The sequence below is a fragment of the Sceloporus undulatus genome, chromosome 2, assembly GCF_019175285.1.
Source record: "Sceloporus undulatus isolate JIND9_A2432 ecotype Alabama chromosome 2, SceUnd_v1.1, whole genome shotgun sequence".
NCBI classification, from domain to species: domain Eukaryota; kingdom Metazoa; phylum Chordata; class Lepidosauria; order Squamata; family Phrynosomatidae; genus Sceloporus; species Sceloporus undulatus.
In genome coordinates, this window is record NC_056523.1 from 299,065,788 (window position 1) to 299,074,243 (window position 8,456).

Sequence of the window (8,456 nt, forward strand, 5' to 3'; positions counted from 1 at the left end):
GGCATACCCCTGACTCCTGACTCCTGAATGCTCCCCCCCCCCGCTCCTGAACAGCACTGTTGAGCTGGCATGAGATATGTATTGTTTACTGTGTTTTTAATGTATTGATGGTTTTTATATTGTAAGTTTTACATGTTGTTAAACCGCTTTGATCAGTGGAAAAGCGGTATATAAATAAAAATTTTATTATTATTATTGCCAAGAAAACTCCATGATAGGTTCACCTTAGGGTTGCTGTAAGTTGGAAATGACTTGAAGGCACACAACAACAACAACAACAACAACAACAACAACCTGTTGATGCTGCCCAAATTTGCATTGGTTTTTTTTACTGCTACATCACATTGTTGACTTTAGTTTGTAGTCTGCTAAAACCTCTAGATGCTTTTCAACTATAGTGCCTTCATACCTGGCATCACCTATTCTATATTTGTGGCATTTCATTTTCTTGCCTAGATATAGTACCTCATGTTTACCCTTGTTGAAATTCATTTTGTTAGTTTTGCCCCATTTCTCCAATCTGTCAAGGTTATGGATGGATGGATTTATTTCCTGCTGTTCTCTAGACACTAGACCCATAATATGAATTAAAACAAAGTCATCTGAAAACGTAGGTGTGGTACAGACCGCCGAAAAATGGCGGCCTCCTGGTTTTCCACCAGAGGGAAGCTGCAGCTGCCAAACCATGCAGCTTCTCGCCAGCAGAAAAAGAAGCCGCAAAAAGCGGGTTCTTCTAGAGCTGCAGCGGCGATGTAATGAGTGTGCTACTGGTGTACTCGTTACGTAAGTGCCATGCTGTGCTGTGTGGATGCCACATGGCACTTAACATAACAATGGCACCGCCATTGTTACGCCCTCATCACGTGCTAGGGTTGCGGGGCATGTGGGCACTCTGCCCCCAGGCAACCCTAGCCCGTGACGAGGGTGTCCCTGTACTGGGCCATAATGACAACAAAAATATATTAACAAACAAATCAATTGTCATATTAAAAAAAAGTACTTTCAAACAAGGTGAAATCATTTAAAAACAGGACAGTAACAATAAAAAATATAGGACAGGGCCCCTATTAATGTCTTGCTTGATGGATTTCTTGGACAAATCTTGTTTTACAAATAACGCAAAAGCAAAATGAAGCCCCCATTTTTGTCTCACTACCTTGAAACATCTATCCCCATTAGCCATCTCTTTTACATTCAGTACCCCCTCCAAAAAAGAAAAAGAGAGACAAGAAAGCCAAGAAAGAGAAAAGAGTAGGGGAGTGGATTTCATCACCAGTTATGTAAAATTACAGTTTTTTAGAGTTCTTAATTATCATCTCACAAAGACAGATTACAGCCAGATTCTTGCCATATTTATTCAAAACATGGAAAATTTCCTAGACTGATTTCAAAGAGAGTTATTCCAAGGCAGATGTGCATAAGATTATAGCCTCAATAATATTTACAGAGAGATTTTGTTTCCCTCAGGAAATCTGAATGCAAATATGTGTGAGTCTGAGTTCCTTATGCTGATGTTCTTCATGGCAATATTGGAGACATGAATGCAAAAATGTTCGGTAGAGTTGTAATTCAGTGCTGTCATCTTGCTTCATGAAGAACAGACATAGCCTCTTAAAGATATTCAGGTGTAGCTGTGTTGGCCATACAGCAAAATACAACAAAGTACAAAATCCACAAAAGAGCAAATACCTTTATTGGCTGAAATGCAGAAAATACATAATGCAAGCTGCCCCCTCCCCCCCTCTAACAGGCAAGCATGTTAAAAACCATTCTGGAGAAAAAAAAGTAAAGTTGTTAGAGTCACATCATCAATTTCCTTCCTTCCTCCCTCCCTCCCTCCCTTTGTCCTGTATTATTGTTAATGCCCTTGTCTGATGAAAAAGCCAATGGAGCTTCAAACATTTGCAGCACATATAATTTGAAAAGTTATCAGTGTTTGGTGGACTTTGGATGATACAGACCTACCTTCTGTCTCAGATGTTGTTGTCAGTTAAGATGGTATTGAGAGAGTTCAGTGCAGGAAGAGGCCATTCCTTCTTGGCTACTTGGACATATACAGTATACCGTTTCACAAAAATTAAAAACAGTTGTTCATAGAACATTAATTGTCATAGAAAAAGAGATAATTTCAAACAATGAAGCATTTCCAAAGTCTGTTACAGTCTATGATAGATGGTGTCTGGAATTTAAAGGGTTTACCAGTCTAAATCTGTTTTAAAGAACCCCAAGAAGGGAGAGCAGCTGAGACACTGAAGTAACCCATCAGTATTTAACACTTGGGCAGCAGAGTGAGAAAGTACACAAGTTATCGTGCACAATGGAGAGATGCACTGTATTTCTGTTTCAGTTGTAGTATTTCTAAATGTGTATCTAACATAAATGAGCATTGCCATTTTGGAGCAGATCTGTGCACACTTTTTGCCTTTTGGGGGCCAATTTATTTTACCATTTTTGACATTTCATAATAGCCTCTCTGTATAAAGCTGAAGAGATCTTAAACACTCCAGTGGCTGCTGGTGGATTTTAGTTTGAACTTCTAATGAGCTATCCAAGTTCTGGGGTTCTTTGGCTAGCTCTTATAAAGCTACACTCAGAATGGAGTCATCACAACTCTGACATGGAGTCCACCAGCTTCCCATGACACAGTCTGATGAAGCCATTCTCCATTTCATTTGAGTTATGATTCTGGGAAGGTGAAACTGCTTCTGCGACCTGTATGAGGCATACATGTTGACAGAGTGAAGCAAAGCTGTTTAGATCACCTTCCTGGTTACAGTGGGAAACAGCTTCAACTTTTTACCTTCTGAAAGTACTGCACGGATTATGCTTTTATTTTAGGTAGTCCCACAGAATTTAGTTGGAGGTTTTTGCAGATGATGGGTTCAGGACTACATCCCTTATGAAAACAAAGTTGCATTTTGATACTGGTGCAAAATACTCTGCCACAATGAAATAAATTGCATTTACCACATATATACATTAGGGGGCTACCTAATGCAAATATAAAACACACTGAAAACAAACTGCTCATTCTGTTTAGATGGTTTTAAAATGAAGGCAGGCTTTGAGTGAGAAATCTAATTTTCCAGTGAGCTTGGGTGGTTTTCCTTTGCTGTGGTCATGGTGCAGCAAGTAGGACTGGACAGCTGAGTCTAGCCACCAAGTAAATTTCTCACAATATTCCAAGATATAATGAAGCAAGACTTTGAAAACTAAGAATACATGGCACAGCTGTATTAGTGATAAATGGATGAGAAGAGGATGTAGACAAATAAAGTGTTCTCCTGTTCCTTTGACTGAATGATGACTCAGCCTGAAGTGCAGGTGGTCTCCAGGTCCAAACTGGTGGATGTTAACATTGTTTTCATAATTCCAAATGGACCTTTGTGTCCCTGGGCAAGGTGCCAGCATTTCTCCTTCCACGACCTGTGGAAGGTCAGATCCAGGGTGACTCCTGGTTCAGCTATGCAAATTCACATCGTAATGTGAATGTTTTATCACACCTGGTTGCCCTTCCATTGCCCTTCCGAATCGAGGGGGAATCGAATCCAAGGCATGTCACGTGATGCAGATTCATGCAAAGCAGAGTGAGTGCAAATTGTATTACCACACCAGTGCATACCATGCAGATTCAACGATTCAAATTGGGACCCTTGTGCATGCTCAGTGGGGCTCTGGATGCTGTCCTCCTTCCGTGCCCCCTCCTTAGCTGTCATCCTTCATCGGACTGAAGGAGCAGTCAGGGGATGATGGGATAGGTTGCAGGGGGTCACTGGAGCCAAGATTCGGACTGAAAGAGCAGGCAGGGGATGATGGGATAGGTTGCAGGGGGTCACTTGGAGCCAGGATCAGACTGAAGGAGCAGTCAGGGGATGATGGAATGGGTGGCAGGGTGGCAGAGAGGACGAGATGGCATGAAGGAGGAGGAGGGGGATGAAGGAGCAGGATGTAGGGGGCCAAGGAGGGCAACATCAGAGTGATCTTCCACACCAGACCAATTCGAAGTGAAATCGAAGTGAGCTTGAAAACGAATTCTGTGAATTCATTTTTTTCGATTTTTACCAAAATGAGGGGTCACTTTGGAATCACTGCGGAAGCCCCACTGAAGGAGTGCCCATAGAAAGGAATCTCATCTGATAACACATTCACGTTATGACATGAATCCGCACTGTTGGAAGCGCAGTCACCTCGGATCTGAGCTCCAAAAATCCCCAAAAACCTCCGTGTGATAAACGCTCTGGACAAAGGAAATCTTTCCCAGATGGCGGTTATACACCTTATCAGGGTAAGCCTACTGGAAGCTACAAGAAGACATTCACAGATTCAGGAACTTCTCCCCCATCCCCATCACCCTGAGACAGAGAGAGAAGGAAGATTCCTGCTTCCAGAGGCACCTTCTTATCTTCACCAGGACTAATTCAGTAATCTACATCTTTGTTTTACCTTTAGATTTAAAGTTTCTTTTCTGAGTAATTCAAATAGAGTTGACACTATGAAACATGGACTTTAAAGCAAGCTAGTAAGTGCAGTTGACCCTCTATATCCACGGATTTTTTATTCATGGATTCAAGCTTCCATGGCACGAAAATATTCAAAAAATATATAAATATATAAAACCTCTGTTTTATATAAGGGACATCAATTATATTTAACACTATTTGAGCATCCATGGATTTTGTTGTCCAAATCCCAGCAAGGGCCCAAGGGCCCACTGTATATACACATATATTATGAGAGATATGTATGATGGATGAGCAGCCCTGTTACTGAACTCCTTGCTGATCTCCCACAAAGCCAGCTCACTACAGTCTAGTTCCTTAGTGTTTTGGTGGGACTAAAGCCTTTGGCTAGAATTCTCATTGTGTCTTGAGCACCTATCAGTTTCATATGGCAGTGGCTGGATATTTTTGTCTTATATGGAATGTTTGCATCAGCTCAAGGTTTCAGAAGTAGAATTGCACATGCAGTGCTGCTGAGTAGGTGTACACACATTTGGGTATTTAGTTGCACTTTCAGTTGCACAGTGTTACCATTCAGCACAAGGATTGTGTAGCATAATCAATATGTAACTCTTCATGTGAAGATGGGCACTACACAATGAAGCAGGATCTTGACATTGGTGTGGTAGAAGCTGTATCTCTTCTACCTTAACTCTGTTTGTCAGTAGAGTGTCAACTCTATTTGAATTACTCAGGGAAGAGGCTTTAAACCTAAAGGTAAAACAAAGATGTAGATTATTGAATTAGTCCTGGTGAAGATAAGAAGGTGCCTCTGGAAGCAGGAAGTTTAGCTTTCTTTTTGGGTGAAACTTTAAAAAAATCTAAGATACTACCTAAGGGCTCAGGAGTTCAATGGATGGGTTGATGCTTCTTGAAAAGAAGTTTGAGACCATTTGTTGTTGTTGTTGTTGTTGTTGACATTGGCAGGATAATCTATCAATAACCCAAATGTTTCAACATAGTGAAATTGTTGGACACTCAGACTACATGTTTTTATTAAACAAAAGTATCAAAGGTGGGTGTTCTTCATAAATATACAATATGTAACACTGATTTTAATTTTTTTTCATGACCCATGAGAATATATGACTAGGATCAAGCAAGGGATTGTGCCTATGTTACAAATTTTATGTTATTGTTGTCACCCTTGTATGCCTTCAAGTAATTTCCAACCTCTGTTTATCCTAATGTGACCCTGTTAGGAGTTTTCAAATCAGTATACCATGCTGGCTCTACAAATTTTACACTGGAATCCAAAAACGATACTTGTGTCTTAAAGATCAATTAGCTCTACATCTGCACCTGGGTAATTTGAGCAGTCAGATTAAAATTTTGTTAGCAGAAGTAAACAGGCTTGACTACATGCAGCTGTTTGCAGGCTGAGTATGTGAAAGGATGCAGAATATGTTGGACAGATGCATCATGCTTTTTTATAAAGTTAAACACCTAGAATGAAATTCCTAGGGACATAGCAAGAGGTTTTCAGCAATTAAAAAGCCATAACAATAAAAGTAACTCATAAATACAAACAACTGCCCACATAAAATAACAGCAAGTAATAAAATAGCAGTGAACAATCAAGAAAAACAATACCTATCAGAATAAAGGAAAAAATAGTTTCTTAGCTTGAGGATGAAGGAAGCAAGCAATAAAGAGAAAGACAAAAGAAGATGCTGGTATACATAACATACATATTCTAATTTTTATGTATACAGTAAAATGATAATGTATAAAATTTATCAGAAATGATTTGAAGACACACAACAGCAAAAATGGAATTTACTACTAATTTCTTATACCTGATGATTCTGTGCTGCTCTTGTTTAGATATTATTTTGTTGTTCTTGTTGTTGACTTCTTTGAACATATTTCTCTTGTAACCACAAAATTGAGCATTAATACTGTACTATTCCTTATTAAAGATGTTTTTGTGGGAAGAAAGGATCCAGAGGAAGAACTCATTCTGAAACATGTGTTTAACAAAACTACTAATATGAAAGTCAGTAGCTGCCACTGCCTAGAATCATACTCTTATATCAGCAGTGGTCATTTGTTATTTCTGTACCAATGTATATCACATTTACTGCTGACCAGATGTTATTTTATATGCCACAAAGGTAGGTAGCACAAAGCAGAGAAAGCCAATCCATAAAATGCCATTTCAAACATAAACATGTGGGTGTGCAAGCCTGGCTTAATCCATTTTTAACTGAACATTGAAAATTAAGATGTTCAGTCTCAAAAGCAAATCAGTTTAGGTTTGATGATCTGCATGAAAGACATCAAAGCATAATTTGTAAATTTATCTGTTTTTGTTCAGTGGACAACCTACTCTGATCCTCAACCTACACTGGATATCCAAAATATATATCATTATCTATAGGGGTCCAGCATTTCCTATACCTTAAATGATAAAGTAGTTAGAAACCCTAAGACACCAGGATTCCTTGTACTCTACATAATAATACAATTCTCTGCTACTGAGTCTTTTAAAGCCCTTATTTGCTCCAGAGCTATAACCAAAACACAGATATATAATACATTTGAACTCTAACTGCCCAAATCCCCTAACCAACATGGCAAGTGGCCACAGGAATGAGGTGATGTCATAACCTACCATTAGTCCTCCATCGGCTGGATAACATAAGGGGTCATGGCCACACCTCTGATGATGGTGTATTATCATGCATCTCATTGGTATTGTGTTTCTATCTGAAACAAAAGATAGAATATCTCTACCAAACACTTTGGTACTTGTGGAGAGGGCAAATTGGTTTTCCCATCCACTATGACTGAAACATTAAATATGAGGACTCTTACAAACATAATTTGCACTTAGAAATACTTCAGTGAAGCTTACTCCCAAGTAAGTGCACATAAGATAGATTGCAGGCAGCCTTTATGAATCCTGGAAGGGCTAAGTGACAGTCACCACCTTAATATTTCTTAGTGCTTCATAGAGTCATAGAATCGTAGAGTTGGAAGAAACCACAAGGGCCCTTCAGTCCAACCTCATTCTGCCATGCAGGAAATCTCAATCAAAGCATCCCTGACATATGGCCATCCAGCCTTTGATTAAAGACCTCCAAAGAAGGTTCAGTATACAGTGGGCCCTTGATATCTGCTGGGGTTTGGTTCTGTGGATGCTCAAGTCACATTCAATATAATGGCATAGTAAAATGGTGCCCCTTATATAAAAGGGCAAAATCAAGGTTTGCCTATGGAAATTTGTATATTTTTAAAGTATTTTCAAGCTACTGATGCTTGAATTCATGGATAAACAAATCTGTGGATAAGGAGGGCTTACTTTCCTTGATAATGCCCAAGTGAGCTCAGCTTAGTGGTCTAATTTTGTCAATCATTGTGGGTATGGGGGCTCAGCCTGTTCTGCCTAGTCTTGGAAGAGATCCCAATGTTTTATTTTTCTTCAAAGGAGTTGAGGTGCATCCATTTTCTACAGCATTACGGGATTCGTAGAAAATTACCATGACAGTTGGATTTGTGAACATACTTTCTTAAATATTTATTGGATTATACACACAGATTTTTTAAAAAAATTAGACAAATCAAGGGAGATGCGCCTTTTGTAGAGTACTTGCAAAACAAAACAAAAAACAAAAAAGAATATCCAGTGGCTTATGGATAGTATTTACTTTGAATTCAGCACATGGATAATAATGGCATGTTAAACACCCAAATAAAAGCTCATGTGGATATAATGTCAAACAATACTATTCATCCTGAAGCACTTTAAACATATATGCATATATACACACATACATGCACACATATTTAGACACACAATTGTATTTGTTAGAAAACTTATACCATTGTTTCTGGATATTCAGCAATTGTTCATAGGAAATTGCTTTATATATTGTGTTTGATCATGGATATATTATTACTATCATCATCATCATCATCATCATCATCATCATCATCATCATCATCATCATC